This window comes from Larimichthys crocea, chromosome XV (genome assembly GCF_000972845.2).
Source record: "Larimichthys crocea isolate SSNF chromosome XV, L_crocea_2.0, whole genome shotgun sequence".
NCBI lineage: Eukaryota > Metazoa > Chordata > Actinopteri > Sciaenidae > Larimichthys > Larimichthys crocea.
The window spans coordinates 14817846-14837257 of NC_040025.1; the positions used below are offsets into that span (position 1 = coordinate 14817846).

The 19412-nt window shown below is 40.4% G+C and overlaps 1 protein-coding gene across 3 annotated transcripts in view; it reads right to left on the reverse strand.

Annotated features, from left to right (window-relative positions):
• The window catches only part of camkvl (CaM kinase-like vesicle-associated, like), a 34348-nt gene extending 15226 nt beyond the window's left edge, over nt 1-19122 (reverse strand). The window contains exon 1 of one of the 3 annotated variants that reach the window (XM_019267487.2): nt 18862-19122. The gene's annotated coding sequence lies outside the window, so the exon portion shown is untranslated. Of the gene's footprint in view, nt 1-4843; nt 4861-5845; nt 5920-18861 lie in introns of those variants that run through there. The other 2 variants (XM_019267488.2, XM_019267489.2) reach the window with 2 other exon arrangements.
• Between the last annotated feature and the right edge of the window lie 290 nt (nt 19123-19412).

Sequence of the window (19412 nt, forward strand, 5' to 3'; positions counted from 1 at the left end):
CCAGCATGGGGTCTTTTCCAAGCTTGTTATAAACACTAATTCCCTTATTGCTCATGGAGCGGCTCTCATCTAAGGCCTGAGCATCTGTGTGTGTGTGTGTGTGTGTGTGTGTGTGTGTGTGTGTGTGACTGCAAGGCATACACAGGTCCAGAAACAGGCTTAATAAGGAAACGCTCTAATGAAAATTCATCACACAGAGAAAAAGAGAGTGAGAGAAACCCATTTCCAAATGCAGACACATAATAAAATCTACCAATTGCATGTAGTCACGCACACGCACACACTCTCCTCTCACACACACACACACAATGCTACGTGAACACACAGCATGTATATGGATATACAGTAGTGCCTTATTCTGAATGATACTGCAAGCTTCATCTGCTTCTGAACCCTGCACCACTTTGTCAGAAATACTTCCTTCCTCACCCTTCACTCCCTTCACCCTCTCTCCCCTCCTGTGTGTCCTCCGTTTCCTGTCCCCTCATTAAGAGAGTGGATCTGTGCAGGTCCTGCACAGTAAGTGTGTCCTCAGGGAGATGGGCCACAGAGTAGCTTTTTTTTTTTTTTGGACGTAAGTGTGTGTGTCTGTCTGTGTGTGTGTACTTGTGTGCATACTTGTGTGTCTGTAGCTTACGTAGAATGATGCAATGTCTGGCTGACAGGCGTGCTCTTTCTGACACCAGAATAGCCTGAGGCAAGACCCGCAGGCACAAAGATACACACTGTAACAATACACAGAGTGAATGATGGGTCGTGTATGCTTTTTGCTTTTCTGAGTGTGTGCGCGAGTAACTTTTTGACTAAATTGAAGACTGTGCCGATAAATTGGATACACGTACAAAATTGCACAGACAGAGGCAGGAACAAGCTCTCCCTCTCCAAGTTGGACTTAAAATCAAAATAGAAAGTCAGAGCTGATCGCGAGCTACAGAGAGAGAGAGAAAGAGAGAGAGAGAGTGATGGGGCGGAGAAAAGGAAGACAATCATAAATATATTATCTAAATCTATTTCATAAATTATATATGTGCATTTACACATTTAGAGCATATCTCTCTTATAAGAGACATGATATAAATATTGGAAATATTTATCAGAAGGCATTAGCCTGCTCTCTTTCTGTCATGTCACACACACCCTTTCACATTTACTTCTCCTGTAATGTATCGTTTGTACTCAGTGTGAGGATCAGAGTTTAGATGGCCTATTATTTTTGGCCTACACACCTATTTAAGTGCTCAATCAGCTATTTAAAAAAAAAGAAATTGGTATTATTCACATACATAAATAATAAGTCTTTAACTGACAGTTAATATGTCTTTTAACTGTGGAGAACATAAATGGTGGAACCAAATTTCATGGCAAACCAGTTGTTGAAATATTTCAATTAAAACCACAAACGTTGCTGGAGGAACTATAGAAAAAAGTCATTACAGTTCAACCTCTGGGGACCATGAATGTCCTGCTGATTCACACCTGAGACATTTCAGTGTGGACCAAAGTGGTGGATCAAATGATACACTGATTATAATGTTCCACCAGCTTGGGAGTAAAGGCAGGCTCCAGTCTTTTGCTCTAAATTTTTGATGATGGAACTTTCGATTATATTCAGATTCCTTGCCATCACAATCCATTATTAAGCTACTTGCTTTATGGCAAAATAACATGCATCTGATTGGCTTACAAAAAAAAAAAAAAACACTGTATACTGTACACTAACAGGTGTGAATGGAATAAATGTAGCACCTGTATAATGTAATACTGTTCAATTTCATTGCCCTGCAGCAAAACCGATTTGTGACGCTTTTAATGCTCTAATGCTTTAATACTGTTTTTCTTGAGACTGTCTAAAAGTGATATTGACTCAATTTAAAGACTATTTTTTTGGTTTTGTTGCACTGGATTGCATTATTTTGAAGAAAGCACCTAATTTTTTTGTCTCATACCCTGTATATGAACAACACTAGTCATTGTTGAGCTGTAAGCACATATGCCTTCAGGGAATTGTTTGCCTCGCCAAGGTGCAAGGACATACAAAAAATACTGTGATGAAATTAACAATCAATACTGTCCATTGTTTGTAAGCTTGTGTAACCCCAAGTGTGTAATAGTACAGCTTTTTGTGTATTGGTGAATGCTTAACCTATCTTGCCCACTACTGTCTGTTGCACCTGTGCTGTCTCCTGTGGAAGCCAGCTTTTTTTTTTTTGACTATGTTCCCATAATGTAGATTAAATTGAAAACACAACATTCTCTCATGATTTTGGCCTTCTATCCCCACTAAGCTGGCATTTTCTATCCCTGGAAATTGAGATTTCTGAAAATAGCCTCCCATGTGGGCTTTGTTATTTTAAAATTGCCGGCCTTGTGCTATAATGAGAATTGAAAATGCTGATGTGTAATTGTCAGCTTATCAACATTACATTAACATAGCCTCAGCACGTCAGCTTACAAGCAATGTTAAGGAGTCATGCTGCTGCTGCCTTCAGTTATATCTGGGATCTCTTATTCAGTCAGTAAATCAGTTTCTGTTTCTACTGTAAGGCAACTGTACAAATAGAAATGTGATTGATCAGGTAGTGATTATGGCCATCAATCCATTATCTGTAATTGCTTCTCAGGGTCACAGAGAGACAGACAACCATTCACACTCACATTCACACCTACGTGTGCATGTATATAGCGCCTTTCTAGTCTTCCAACCACTCAAAGCGCTTTTATAGGACATATCTCATTCACCCATTCACACACATTCACAGGGGCGTCGTATAGGGGGGAAAAGTTAGAACAATTCCAAGGGCCCACGACTGACAGGGGCCCCAACAAATAAATGTGGTGACAACAGCTAAGCAGAAGGGGCCCAAAATTCCCGGCAGCACCCCTGCACATTCATACACTGATAGCATCGGCTGCCATGCAAGGTGCCGAATGCTAGCCATTCATACACCGATGGCGCAACAATTTAGGGTTCAGCATCTTGCCCAAGGCCCACTTCAACATGCAGGTGGGGATCGAACCAGGGATTGAGCCGCCGATCATCTGATTAGTGGACGACCCGCTCTACCTCCAAGCCACAGCCTCCCACACAGCTTTGAACTGTGGGAGGAAGCTGGAGTACCTGCAGACACAGGGAGAACATGCAAACTCCACACAGAAAGGCACCAGGAACCCAACAGTGCTAACCATTGAACCACTGTGCAGAGATTCACCATCAATCCCAAATCAATGTGACTCTTGCAGTCATTTAGGAAAAAGAGTGAAAGAAAAGTCAGTCAGATGCAACAGAATGGAGCTGAAGTGGATCATTGGAATACAATCATTTCTTTGTTTTTTCAGTGTTATATAGGAGTTACAGTGCGGATAATAAAAAAACCCCAGAATGCTTCAGATATTTTATTGATTGTTCAACTCATTACATTGTTATAGCAAATACAAAAACAACTCTGCAGCTCCAGATATTTCAAATCTGTGATATACTTAATCCTATCTGTATAGTGTCTTTAAATGCTCTTTCTCATATCTTTATAGTAAAAAAAAAGTACCTGTACACACATAAAAAAAACAAAAAACAATATTTCCCACTTCAATCGTGCATGTAGTTTGGTAAAAATAGACTGGATGTGAAAGAATTTGTGGCGCAGAAAAAAATTGCCATGCCACGCAGACATGACAGCGTCCCACATGGTTGACGAGTTGAACATAAAACCGCTGAATTAAACGGCTCCCGATGGCTCCATCACACGCAACACCTCACAGAATGCAACATAAATACTTTTGAAAAACGAAGGAGAGACAGTGTCAGAAATTTGAGATCAGCATGAAACATTCAGAGGATATGAGAAACTCTAAATGTGGAAAGCTGATGGCTGTGTCTGTGTTAGTGTGTGAGCATGTGTTATACATGTGTGTGAAATCTGCAACACAGGGTTGAAGACACTTACACAACGTATCAGTGACTTAAAGTGCATCTCCCTTCTGGGCCATGAGCTGATGCTACTTTTACCAACCAACTTAATCTCTGTGTGTGTTAAGGGGCCACTTTTGGTAACACGTCATCCACTTTTGGATGATTGAGAAACACTCATGTGGAGGGAGAACTCTCTCACAAACAAACACACCTCTGTTCACTCTCTCTGTCAAACACACACAGACCTACTAATGCACCTGCCCACAATCCACCTACACACATTCACACACTCTTGCAAATTCAAACACACGTACATGTGTTTAGCCACTGGTCTCATTGTTAGGTTCGCCCTCTTTGGGGAATAAATTAAACTGTAAAACCTTCTTTCCCAGCATCCATTTGTGAGTGTGTGTCCATGCACACAAGAATGTGTGTGCGTGCGCCTCCATTGATCACGACTGCATTAATTCATCCCTTTTGTGGCCAAACATGGCCTTTAGACACACCGCACAGAGTGCCTCTCCAAAAACCCAGACTTCGATTGAGAGGCTAAATCCACACCTTCATTTGCATGCACACACACACACACACACACACACACACACACACACACAGTCTAACACACCAACACAAGCTTTCACAGCTCCTGACACTTTGTCATATAACCCTCTAGCACTGTTTCTCCCCAGCCGGGATGTTCAGCTAATCGGCAGCAAAGACGACATCCCCATTTTTTACTCCATTCCTTCACTTCCTACACACCTCTATCCTCTGTCTTCCTTTGTTGAATCTGTGCTACACCTCTGCTGACTGAGATGCCAAGTAAACTATACCTAAATGCCAGCAGGGGTGCAGGAGTTCAACTTTATTTTTATCTATTCCTGCATGTCCTTCAACACACCCGTCTGACTTGTATAGGTGTGCAGAGAAACTTACTGACTGTGTTCAGGCAATGTGTGTCAATAATGAAACAGCAGGGAACGTGGAAGACAACATGTCATGCGTCTGTGCTGCTCCATCGCCTGCAACAGAAAAAAGAAGAAAAAAAAACCCCAGACACAAGCAGCGCTGCATCGTGGTGATTCTAGTTTTTAAGACAGCAAGCAAAGATCATCAAATTTTTTTGTGCTCTGTGTTTTTCACCGCTATCTGTTGCAACTGCAAATGTCTGTGGATATCTATGTGAGCCTCACTATAGGAACCATGTTGTCAGAGTAAATGTCCAAGTTTATAATATGGTGGCTGTTGATCTTTTGAGTAAAACTCAGATGCAGTATTCTGCACAATATGTTCTCATTAAAAGCTGTAAAAACAGTCACTAATTTACATTTGGAAACCAATACACAAGGAATTTTATCTCCTTAGATTGAGTTTGAAGGTTAACAAAAAAAATGGAATAATAAATATTACAAATTTAACCTGAAATAACCTCTAACACAGCCGTTTTTCCCTTTCAGCATAATTTAGCTGCTCATTATAATGTTCCTGTGAGTTATTAAGGACAGCTCTGCTCTGTGAGGTTTTACAGTGTCAATTTGTGAGAGGTGGTCGTTTTTATTTTACCATGTCACATCTGCAGTACCCCAAAGGTTTCTGCCTCACACACTCACACACACACACACACACACACACACACACACACACACACACACACACACACACACACACGCATGCATACACACTTCAGTTCTAAAACAGGGAAGCATAAGCATCACAAGACCAATGACGCAGCTGTCACCACTGAACACACATAGATGTTACATACAGAAGTGCATATAGTAGAAGTCATAACAGATTAGTGCAGTGTTGAACACAGACTGTTGCACAGACTCTGGGTCTGTGCAACAGTCTGTGTCGAACACAAGAATCGGAGCAAAAGCCACAGTTTTTGTTACATGAGAGGCATTTAGAGAGATAGATAGATAGATTCATATTCACCTTGCTGACGCAAATCGTGCTACTTCTGCACTAACACCTCTGCCTGTGTGCATGTTTGTGTGTGTGATGAGAACAAGCCTGCTCAAACATGAGCCTTGAGATGAAAATGAGGTCATTTGGCCTCATGGGAAAGTTAGAGTGAGAGCGACAGAGAGAGAGAGAGAGAGAGAGAGAGAGAGAGAGAGAGAGAGAGAGAAGGTTAAGAGAAGGGACAAAAAAGACAGAAAAGAGAGAGCAGTAAGGAAGAGGAGGAAGATGGAATAATTGCTGTTGGGCATGATCCAGTTTGGGCATGTCAGCAGCACACGTAATCACACACAGATGGCGCCTTCCCACATACATACACAAACACAAACACACACACACACACACACACACAGGTCAGAGAATTACTTTCCAACCACCGTTTTGCTCTAGTGGTCAACTCATGGCAGCTGTCAATAAAGGATTTCCAATTTCAAAATCCTTCATCCAGATAGGCACGATCAAATTCCAGCTGTCGCAGAAAGTAAGGCAAATTGTGTGGAAGTCTAACATCAGTCTGAGGTGAGAAGACCTTTGCAAGGTAAATTTACAGCTCATTAAAAACGTAGAAGAACGTTAAACATTGTGGATGAACTATGGACATTATCTTCACTTTTATTTTAGCACTCCAGACTCTGCAAACAAAATAATGCAAGCACACATTAAAAAGACTTTTACTAAAAAGAAGAAGCTAGTCACCATTGCAAATACTGCCACAGATTAGATTACATGTAAATTTGTTAACCCTGTATATACCTTTTATTCTCACGTTCATCATAAGCCTGGTGTTTTAACTTGTAGCCACTGGTTCTCTTTGTTTTGTTTATTAGTTATTACGGTTTTGTGAGTTCCATCCATGTATAAGTTTTCATTTTAGTGCAGATCATCCTGTCAAAATATGGTATTCCACAATGATTTCACTTCAAGGAAATACAAATGTATTGATGCTACATGATGGGTAGTCTGCATCTCTGATTACTCTCAAACAGACAAAAACTTTGGCTGACAGTATAATTTCACAGCCCCCACTCAGTCTAAGGAAGTGCACAAACACTGGTGTAATTAGCCAGAGGCTCCTGCGGGCGCCTGTACACTCTGGGCTGTTGTGTGTAGTTTAACAGCATTGCATGAAATCTTAACCAGGTCCTCTAATGGGCCTTCTTTTCAAATGTCTCCAACTGCATTGTACAACTGTCTTGTCATGACAATCAGATGAGAAAAATGATGAATGCGAGGGAAGATGAAGGGAAATGGTAGTCCAGTCAGAAACACACCTGCATTCTGTATGAGATGCCTCTAAATTATCTGGGAGAATCTGGAGAATTGATTGTGTTTTGTGCTCTGAGCCTCAGAGGCATTGCAAAACACACAGGCAGTAAGCAAGCTTTGACTACAGACAATGATAAAATGAAGAATCCAATTTTCAAGACAAAAAACACATTATTAAAACTCTAGGGGATGAATCAATGACACACACACACACACAAACAATATGGCTATAAAATGCATCCTGCATATACACATATAAATAATTCATAGATGAGTAAAATTCCGATGCGCTCATTATGCATGTGAAAAGCTGAGAAAACTGCTTTGGAGATTGTTACTGATTATCTACACTTCAGTGGGCTGCAGTTTCATATGGTGAATAAAAGCCACTTCAGCAGTGTACAGTTACAGCTATATACAACATTAATGACTAGAGAAGTTTACCATAACACAGCTAATTAACAACAAAGTGGCCTATCTGGCTGGCAACCAATCATTATCAGTGTTGTCATGATGCATTATGAGTAAACAAAGCAGGAAGATAGCATAGGCCAAGCAAGAGCGTATTGATCATAAAGTACTAAACCTTTTAAGGCCTCTATAGTTCAAATGCATTCCTGGAAAAGTCATAAAAGGGGGATGTAAGAAAGTAACTGTCAGAAAAGTGTGTAAAAAAAACAAACGAGGAAGAACCGAAGAGGTTTGATTTACGGTTAGAGCAAATGAGCAGAAGAGAGCGAGGTGAAGAGGAATAAAGCATCAGTGCCAAAGTGGAACATTCAGGAGAGAAAATAAGACTGAGATGAAGATGACAAGAAAAAGGAAGAATGAAAGACAGACAAAGCATGGGAGATGACAGATGTGAAAAGCGTGAGGGAATGAAAGTGAGAACACTTCCGTGAGAAAGTCGGGAGTGTGTGTGTGTGTGTGTGTGTGTGTGTGTGTGTGTGTGTGTGTGTGTGTGTATGTGTGTGGAGGAGAAAAAAAAAAGTGCTTTTGTGAAATATTCAGTGTGATAGAAGACTTATAGAAGCAAAATCCCCTCCCTGGAGAGAGAAGAAAGGACGAGAATTGAGGAGGAGCAGAGAAGAGGAGGAGAAAGGAGTAGTGATTGAAGTTTAAGAGTCATAAGGCTAGAGACCATTTCAACAGAGAGGTCTCTGCTGTGAAGCTTCGTGTAGGACTGTCAGGGCCTTCTCTATTTTTAAACAGTGTGTGGGTATATCGCTCACACCTTATAGCATCCAGTATACCTGTGGAGCTTGCTGGGCTGAGGTGAGCTTAAGTAGAATTTTCTACTCGGTTATCATTTTAGTAGAGGAGAAGACACAGGCATCCTATCAAATAATAATGAGATGAATGGAAATTGTCTTTTCACTGGCCCCATTCCACTGGGAATCAATAGTGTATATGTAACCACAGTTCAGTATCTGTGGAGCTGGTGTCTTCACTGACAACTGAATTTATATACTACTCATTCCAAAGACCTGTTAGACTTTTGCATCGCAAACAAAACAATAAATGGTTATAAGTTACATATTTGGTTTTGGGAAATAAAAGAGTCTGCTTATCCTTTTTAGAACAGCCAGCAGTGTAGCTCTAGGGATGGTTACCAGTCACCTTTGTTACAATATCTCAGCAACTATTGTGTCATGCTTTTGTCTTATTTTTTATTCTCCCACTCTCCCATTCTCCCATCACTTGCCACCTTTGTTGTGTTTTCTGCCACTTTTGATTTTGTGTTCCAGCCCGATTGGTTTTCTGTGTATTTAGTCACTGTGTTCATTGGTTTCCCTTGCCAGGTCTTCTGCTCTTAGTTTTGCTCACTTGTGGGTTTTGTTTGTTTTGTAGTTTGGATATGGATCTTGGCTTGTTGGACTTTGTTCTACCTGGACTTCTCAGCCACTTTTTTTGTAGTTTTGTGTTTTCCAGTTCATGTGGTTATTAAAGTCGTCTGCACTTGGGTCCACCTCTTTGAACCGGACATGACACTATTGAATGGATTGGCATAATGTATATGTAGAGACTTTCATGTTTCTCCTACTATCCTCTATCCTCTCCTGACTTTTCTTCTAGTATCACCATGAGATTGACATTGAAAAAAAGAAAAAAAGCTACTGGATTGCCATGAAATTTGATACACACATTCATGACCACTTCAGGATGACTTGTAAATAATCCCTTAACTTTTGATCTTGCATTCATCAGGTCAAATACCTATAGAAGTGACATTCTCATCAGCCTTAGCTGCCCTTTGTGTCTAATTAACAAATGATAGCATGCTGTTAGCTCATAGCACATGTACAGCCTCACATATACAGTTGCTATGGAGCAGATATACAATCCAATTCCTTATGTTCATTTACAGTAAACATATCACACAGTGTTGGGAAAGAATATTGCTGAATAAGAATAGAAGCTTCCCTCTTTTTAAGTTCGTTAGCAATAACAACATATTGTGTAGAAAATTAAATGACATTGTGTTTCAAGAGACAAGTTGAGAAATTCTGAAGTAATTTGAATTCAGAGCTTTCTTGGAACGAGCAGCTTGTGGTCATCAAAAAAAAACTTAATCATATCATGCACAGTGGCTCCAACATTCAGCCTTAAGGCCTGGCACTTGTTGCAAACAGGGATTTAAATATAGGTCCCCTGCCCCTATATGACATGGACTAACTGTATTTACTCTACAGTCATGGCCACACATAAAAAAAAACAACTTTCATATACACAACAGCTTACGCACAAAAACAGACACTAAAAGGCTCTATAAATACAGTGTGGAGGTAATGTTCATCGTGTAAAGTAGGCGGATTAACTGGAACCAGGTCAGAGCAAAGGCAGTGCACGCTGTAGCTTTTTTCTACTATTTAGCAGCTTTTCTCACAATTTTCCCCTTTGCTGGAGCTTTTCTAGCTGTTTTTTATGATGAGGTATAAACTGGACTACCTATCTCCTCCAACCCCACACAATCCTACTCCCTTACTGACACTTGTTACCTAACTTCTCAGTATCTTCAGAACCCAGCATACAGACCACCTGTCACTATTTTTGAGCAGATTATCCGTCAAACATGCTGAAATATTCAATTACCAATATACTAGTGTGTATTAGTAGGGACCTGTATATATCCATCAGAAAGGGTCATTTTACTGTAATAAGAGCTCAAACTGTGTATACTACCCATGGCAGTATTTGAAGGTCATAGAGCAAATTATTGAAGTTGAATGATGTCAGTTTGTCATAAATTACACCCTAAATCATTTTATGCTTTATTTATGGGTGAAACCAACAAAAGTACCCAGTGCAGCACAAGATGGTAGTTCTATTTTGGTCTTTTTGTACATGAAAATGAAATGCATTTTTAGATCCTACCTGGTATGCCTCAGCTGGGCCCCTGCTGTGTATGCAAGAGCATCTGGCTTGAAAATGAAAGACACAGAGACTGAGCATATCTATTTGCATCAATATGTTTAAAAACGTGGTTGTCTCCTATGCATTTAAGTAATTGTTGGGATGCTTTATGGTACAGAGAGAGAAAAAGAGAGCAGAGAAGAGCAGGGAGAAGCAGAGGGGAAGTGGAAATAGCACAAGGGTGAGGAGATGTGGCAAAATCAGAGGAGGACAAGTAGGAGAGGCTTGATTTTTATTCCACAGACAGAGTAAAGAATGTACTTCGGTGAGGAAATCTGCTGTTGTTTCTAACCACCTCTGTATTAAACTCATCCATCCTAACAGCGAGAGGAAGAGATACACAGAGAGGAGGGAGGAGGAACATGAATGAGAGAATCAGTGTCTGCAGAGCAGTCATATTTCACCTGTAGCTAACAAAGATCTTGGCGTACATAATGCAATGTGAGGATAAAGCCTCCTTTATGACCAGCTGAGCCAATAAATCCGGATCAGTTCTGACCTCTTTTTCTACCCCCCTCCTCTTCCTCCCATTTCTTCCTCTCCCCGTGGTTGTCTTTGGTATAGAGCGGGCAGGGAGTTTCAGCTGCTGAACTCTCAACAGCCTAGAAACTCTTCCTGATTCCTATTTCTGTCCGTGCCTCTTGAAGCAGCATCACAAAAGTAAAGACTATATTCATCTCTTGAAATACATCCATGCATTCAGGCAAACACTTGACACTTGCTACCCCACGAGTGTTCCTTATTTCTCTAGTATGTTTAATTGCCTCTATCTGTCTCCCTCTCACTTACCATTCCCTCTGGTGCAAAGTCTTGATTATAATTGTTTTCAATTAAAAAGTGCAGCAGTCCTTAGGTTGTCTTAGCTATATCCCTATTCAGGGGAGCAGCTACCAGAAGATGAGGGGTAGTAGTTTTGGCAGCCATTGTGATGATCAAATGGGGAGCCACAGTTTTGAAGGACTGATAAAACAGTGGCTTGTTGGATCCATCTTTACAACAGCTTGGGGTGTTACATAAGGAGTGATGTAGACGGGGCTGGTGGAAGAAGAACAAATCATAAATCCCAATGACAAACATAACGAGCAAGCAATAAGTGACTGCTACTTATAACGATAGCCTTGATACTTAAATTATAATTACTTTCTATTTTTATCTGTATCACAGTTGGCAGGATTACACTAAACTGTGTGTATAGTATTTTTTTTTGGCTTTTATTTGTAGCGTTGTCATTTTCTGATCTGTGTCTTGGCTACTGTATGTTGGCCCAGATTCTAGCCCAGTTTCGACACTTTGCTGCTGAACTTATAGAAATGATGAGCTTGCACAGCCAAATCCTCCATTTTTAGCTCTGTTTTGTCTAGACCAGCATGAGGAAAAACCCCAATTAACAGGTGAATGGACTCGGAAAATGTGAAATTGGGCCAGGTGGAGTAAGTTAGAAGCTCTTTGGCCTCCAGAGGGCTTTTTGGAGGAAGGAAAACTATGTCAGGATGGCTTCAGTGTCTCCTCTCGCTCTTCCTAATTCTCACTGCAGTCCTTCACACAACAGTCTACTGAAAATAATGTAATGTAATAAATATGGAGGGTGGACGACAGTACAGGGAAGTGAGAGATGACCTCAGATGAAAAAATGAACGAGACAGAGATAAAGCATTAAAAAAGCGGAAAGAGGAGAAAAAAAAAGATGGAGATGTAGAGGAAGAGGAGATGAGGAAATGACAGGCTCCGGTAATGAATGCCGGTTTGATGAAGTACTCTTTCTATGTATTGATCTCCATTTCTCTTTTCCCTTCTAATCTATCTTTTCTTCTTACCCTCTTTCTGTTTTTCTGTCACATCCAATCTCCCTCTCTCTTCCCTCTGACACTAGAGAGGCATCGGGATAGGACAACTCATCAGTAATTCATTGTTTTCCCCCACATATGTATTTACAAAGCCTTTAGGCCACTAGTTAATTCACTATTATACAACAAAGTACAGAAAAACACACTTTTTATTTCTGTATGATTAAGCTGCCTCCAAACTCCAGATGATGGAGCAATCTCTCTGCTGTCTTTTCAACTCTTCCACTCGGTTGGTCTTAAAAGTCAGATTCAGTGGAGTAAAGGTCAGCAATCAATAGCTATGTTTTCTTATCTGGCCGTCTAGGTAATTTTAAGTGAACTTTTGAAATGCAGAAAAGGAATTCAGAGTAAAAAGACATTTTGCTGCTACCTGGTGTGAAATGAATAGACTCCATGAATTCACAATGAAGCTACATATGTCTAAACACAAAACAACAAGAAAAATGGGAATGGTCTTTTCACTGTTATGTGCTACAACCTTTTAAAGAAAGAAAGTAATACCGTAGGGATTTCATTGACATTTGTTTTACCGGTTCACGCTTGCATAAACATGAGTATCTAACTCAAAACAGCTCACTTTACATTGTGGTGAATTGTTGTTGCATTTATACATGTATACCCACATGTATGCAAGATGGGCTTTGTGAAGACCTGTCTTATCCTTACTTTATTTTGAGCTGTGATAGGGAAAATTTCATGAAGATTTCACAAGTTTAATTTCTCCCTCGTCGTGTTGTGTTGGTACATATTGTTTGCTAGAATTTGATTAATTGCTTTAATCAGCCTTTGTAGTTTTGTGGTTTTAGCTTGGCACTGGTATTTAATGTCCCTCTGCAACAGCATAAGTAAAAAGTGTGTGTATGTGTGTGTGTGTGTGTGTGTGTGTGTGTGTGCGTGTGTGTGTGTGTGTGTTTGCATGCTGAAGTTCTTTCATTACATCTGCCAGATGAAGCTGGTTGATGCATGTGTTCTCCCATCTTTATCTCTCAGTCTGCAAAATATTTGTTTGTTTTGAGTGAACTTGGCTGAAATTCGTTGAACAGATCCTGGCCCAGGAATCATTTGATTAAAATTCTGGCTTTGCCATCAATGTGAGACTCCAGCCTTTGTGAATGTTTTGTCAGTCTTATTTGTAATATTGTGTGGAGGGGGCGTGGTACGTCAGCTGCAGGAGAGAGGTGTGGGGATGGCTCAGGAGAGCAGAGCCAGGTGAGGTGATTCGCGCACCTGCATTCAGGTGACTAATCACTGTCCCTTTTTTAACAAAGTAGCGCGCTGGACCTCAGGGAGAGGGAGGCAAGGACATGCAGATGGCAGCAAGAGCGCAGCAGACACCGGGCAACCAGGAGCACGCAGAGAAGCCTGCGAACTTCTGAACTAATTGTGTGTCCACAACATTAAAAATAACTCAAATAATTGAAATCAATGGTCATGTGTAATCTATTGCCACACATTGTTTTACATAATACTGAGCAAGTCAAACAACTGGAAAGAGTTTGGCTGACAAATGTACAACACAATATTGTATAACCGTCAAAACAATACAACTATACAAGTATTATTTCTGCTAATTATCTACAGTTAGCAAGTTAGCATCTTGTCACTTAGACCTACAGTCTGTGTTAAAAGTGTTACGAGTGCTACTGAAACTTACCCAGTACTCAACTGCCTGTTGTTGTTTCTTTCAGTTAACCATGAAACTCACTACTACAAGCTAACTGCTACTAGCTCAGTTACAACTGATGGCATCGCCTGGCTAAACCATCATCACTAGCCCCAACGTTTAATTAACAGTGTGGTTGAAATGTAAGGCAGTGCTGCTGCTTGAGTAGAGTAAGTCCAAACTATTAATTTATACTAACTATAGCATTTATGCTACTTTCCAGATATCTTCCAGACATTAAAGTCTGTGTAAAGGCAATTCCGAAATTTCTTTCAAATACATTATGTTGGAAAATAGTTACTGAAAACATGTGAAAAGACTTTGAATGATATACAGTGGTCCCTCGTTTATCGCGGGGGATACGCTCTAAAAATAACCCGTAATAAACAAAATCCGCAAAGTAAGTTTTACAGTTATTATACATGTTTTAAGGCCGTAAAACCCCTAACCACACACTTTTATACACCTTTTTACACGCATTTTGTACAGTACTCCCTTAGTTAATCAGGACGCAGAACACATGCAGTTCTCCCTTGGCCAATTTAGGACGCAGAACACAATGCGTGTTCATACTGTACAGTACGCTGTAAAAAAAAAGCATGCAAAATTACACCAAAAAAATCAGCGAAACAGCGAGTCCGCGAAAAGTGAACCGCGTTATAGCGAGGGACGACTGTATTACTGAAATGTGGAGTTGGATGTTAAAACAGTTTTTCACCAGTTTTCAGTCCAGGATTTTTTGGGCGGTCCTAAAGGGTGGCTCGATGACACGCTGAGGCCACCCTGAGCATACCCCTGCACCCCTAGCAGAGAGATAGAGATGAATTCATATCGCTCAGTGTTTCAAAGTTAGTCATGTCATTTTCTGAACTCATCTGACACGCTTCAATTGCTGCTTGACGACTCCCACAAGTGGGCGTGGCTTCAGCACATTCAGCGGACACGCCCCCACAGTGCTGGAGCTGAGAACACTGCTCATTTTTACCTGATTTTGACAACTAATTTCATAAACATGTCGATATTTTTAATCATTCAAATTTGGCTGGGTGGTTAGTAACACGTTCTTCTTTGGTCTGACAAACTCAGAACACATATCTATTCTTACTTTATTTGGTCTGACAAACTCAGAACACATATCTATTCTTACTTTACGCAGACTTTAAACAGACATATATACAAAACTACTGTATTAGTTACTTGAAAAAATATTTGCCAATGTTGCAGTATTCCTACCACTAGATGTTACTAAAGAGCACATTTTCAATAAAAATATGAATGTGTTCTTGAATTAAATTGTTGATGTAAACCCCTTCTGCACAGATATCCACATTATATACTGTATCCACAGATAGACAGAAAGCACACTGGGGTTCAGTAAGGGACAGAGGGCTCAGCTGGAGAAGGCAGAGTGCAGATGAAAAGGGAGAGTGTGAGAGCAAGAAGCCAGAAGATGAGCAAGGGGGGCAGGACATAGGATCCTCTGGCATAAAGCACAGTTAAGGGAAAAACATTCTGCCGTGTGTGCAGTTCATCCTGAAGCTCTTCCTTATGTAACATAGGTGGCATGTGTGCGGACATAAGCAAGGAGCACTTGATTGTTTACTCTTGGCACTGCTGGCTACAAACCACTACTTTTGTGGGCCTGTTCTTCTCCACCTTAATTTTTGTCAATGTTGCCCAGTCCTTGTCAACAACAGTGTTTATCTCCAAGCCCCTAGGGGGCACATAAGAATCATTATCGCCCACCATAATGTGGTGGCAAGAAGCAATTGCTGTGTCACATTATACGGAGGGTTTGAAAAGTCATGTTGATGGATTGATGCACTTCTTAATCTCCTACAACTGCCATCTGTAACCTATACCAGCTGCTGTGATGGAAAATGTGATGGTTGTGGTCATGGTGGTGCAGATTGCAGCAAAGACTGAAACCCAGCAGCAGAATCTCAGTGGGGAACATTCGCGATCAACCATACAAGAATCAGCAGGCGTTTACTACATCCAATAGCTATTATTATATACCATTACCTTATAATGGGATATTGATGCCCGCACTGCACCAGCGTACACAAACCTGGTATTAGGTTTCCTATTGATGAAATCATAAATCTGTAAAAATGGCTTTTGTCCACTAGGCAAGGACTGTTTGATATGCTGTGCTCTTTCTCTCGAGCATTGACTTCTACCGGCAATCAAAGTCTTGGATTTTCTGTTTAACGGGATAAATTAAATAAACTCCGACAGCAGTGAGTTACTGTAAACATGAGCACTTGTGTCTTTCATCTTCATCCTTTTTTCTACTTCTCCATTATAGGGACATTATCTCCTAAAGAGATTGATATTGGACCAGTGTTTCAATAATTCATTACTCTTTAAAAAACGTTCAATAATCATTATAAGTGACTTTGACAGGCAGTCAAAACTCACTCTTCCATTTAATTGAGTTCAGACCTTGAAAATGAGAACACTTTAAAAATCAGGCACTTACAGTATATCTTTGATTATATAACCATGAAACCAAGTCAGCATTTTGTCATACTAAATAAATCCACCCTGCTGGTTAATTAAAGACTATGTAAAACTGAGAAGCAAGTCAGTGAAATAACCTGCGATTGATGCTCAGCTTGTTCAGCAGCATAACTAATCAGAAGCTAGAGAGTGAATACCTTCTCCTCTAAATGTGTCACTCTAAAGGCAGAAAATGTTGGGAAATCTACATTTTCATCTGCTGAAAACACACATAGCTTCAAATAATAACATGGTATATGTTCCAGATTTTTCTCATTGAAGAAAAAAAAATGACTCTGAAACGTTTGTGCTTTCAAACCTGGATTGAAAAAATTACCCTTGACCTATGGTTTACAGGAACTTTCATACAAATTTAACTGAAAGCACATGACCGTGCAAACGTGACCAAATCACAAAAGGCTTACTAAAGGTAAAAGCAGGTCAAAAGCAAGCAGATTTCAATTCATCGTTTGCTCAGCAACAGTTAAATGTTACGTGAAACTACACGACCAATCACACAGACCTTACAAAAAATGTAAGATGATTTACAAATCTAACTCTGACTGATACTGATCGCACATCAATAGTCAGTCAGCTGAAAATGAAGTTCATTGTGTGCTTGATATGTTAGTTTGTCAGTTTGACCAGTGAAATCCAAAGATAGCTGTGCCTTTTTTTTTTTTTTTGGCATTAACGGTCCGCAATGTCCACAAAAAAGCATACAAATGATTTGAAAGCATTTTGTCCTTTAGGCAAAAAAAGAAAAAAGAAAAAAGTAAAGGACAGTGGTGACGAAGAGGCAGGAGAGAGAAACAGATAGATAGATAGATAGATAGATAGATAGATAGATAGATAGATGGAGGTAACAGGTAACACACAGATGGACAGATCTGTTAAAACCATCATGTGACCATATTGCGAAGCTGATAGCTCAGCACACAGGTGTGAACTGTGATAGACGTGTCACCTGAAACGTTTTCTGATAGAAAGGTTCTTTTGCACTCTGTTACATAAAATCAGAACAAGCTTTTCTTCACCATCCAAAGGCTAAAAGCGACTGTGGTGGGAAATACATAGCAGATCTCACAAGTCAAATGAGATGAATATGTGAGCAACCACATTTCTTTCACTTTTTTTTCTCGCCTGCCCCCCTTTTGTCAACCCCAGCCTCTTTTCCTCAGCCACTTTGTTTGCTTCCTCTGTTCAGCAACCTCTTTTAGTCTCTCTCTGGGGTGCAGTAGTGTAGTAGCCTTCACTAGATTTCCTGTGATGTTTTCTCTCCTCTCTTTTTTGCTCCTCATTTATCAAATTGCACAAGCTCATATAAAGCAAGTTAATGAGGCCAGTAGGGGTTGGACTCTGCTTTCATGACAAAAATGAAATATGATATACTCCCTATTATGGCTTTAATAAACAGTTAATCCATTTTGATGTACAGAAAATGATTCAAACCGTACATTTAGCCCTGTTTCCACTTTTCTACAGCTCTGCCACGAAAGCAATGCTCTAAACAGATGTTATCAGTTATTCCAAATGCCCAATTTAAAGCTAATGGCATCAGCCTTGATTCAACATAAGCCTGCAGTCAATATGCTGACCCAGTATGGGAGAAAATAAAGTGGCTCATGCTTCTGGACTGTTTAATGCATAATTAACAAGTGAATAACTAGAAAAGCTCAAGCTGGATGCAGCTTCACAGAAATAGGCAGAGGAAAGAGAAGGTGTGAGGAGGAAAATAAATAAAAAACGCCTTCTTTTGCTTTTAGTTCAGCTATTTTTTCCAAACTATTACAGAAATTATCAATGTGGAGAACTTCTCAATGATATAAAATGACTGCTCTGAGTGGAGTAACTGAAATTGTAGAATTACTCTAATATAAATATTAGAAGATCATTGTCTAAGCAGAAGAAAATAAGTACAATAAGCTCCTTACAATTGATGAGCCATGTGTCCATTACACACAGATGTACAGTCATTTGTAAACACAAAATCAACAAGTCGCCTGTTACATATGACCAACTGCATTTGCTTTAACTTTATTTTGAGCAGCCAGACACTTTCTTCTGCTCTCACTGTGCCAGTTGGAGGTTTTCACTGCAGCTGTTTTACGCGCGGTGTCCGCACAGCGCGCATCATCATCACCATCATCAGCAGAGGCAGAAGCAGCAAGGCGTAAAACATCTCTCTTCTTTTTTCTTTCTTTCTTTTTTTTTTTTATCTCTGCTTTCCAGAGATTAAATCGAGTTGTAAACGCGAAATTAATTCAGCACGCTTTGAGTTTTACAGCGTGCCTTACCTTGAGTTGTCGCGGCTTGGAGAAGTGTGTGTTTGGAGTCCTCTTTATCCAAAATGGAAACTCTGGTCCTACTTGGTACCTGGACTCGAGAGGGGGAGGGAGGGGGGGAATAAAACGTTTCTCTGTTGGTCTACAAAGAGCGTCAGAGAGGTGAACTAATCGCAGCCACAGCTCTGGCACGACTGTCTGTTCTTCGGTGAGAATTAGTTTGCTTGTTTCTGACTGCCGCCCTCCCTCCCACTCTCACTCTCACTCACTCACTGTCTCCCACCCATGAGAAATAAATAATCTTTCATCTCTCTCTCTCTCTCTCTCTCTCTCTCTCTCTCTCTCCCTCCCTCTCCCTCTCTCACACTCTCTTTTTCCACTCTGTGCCTGGCAGGTGGGCATCTTTGAATAATGTGAGATCATTATTAAAGACTGCTGGAGGCCCAAATGTGTTTCTTCTAAACCCTGCATGTGTTTTTATGATAAACTGTCTGTCTGTCTGTCTGTTTGTCTGTCTGTCAGAAGAGTTGCTCCGGCCGTCCGGTGTGTTCAGGCAGCAGGAT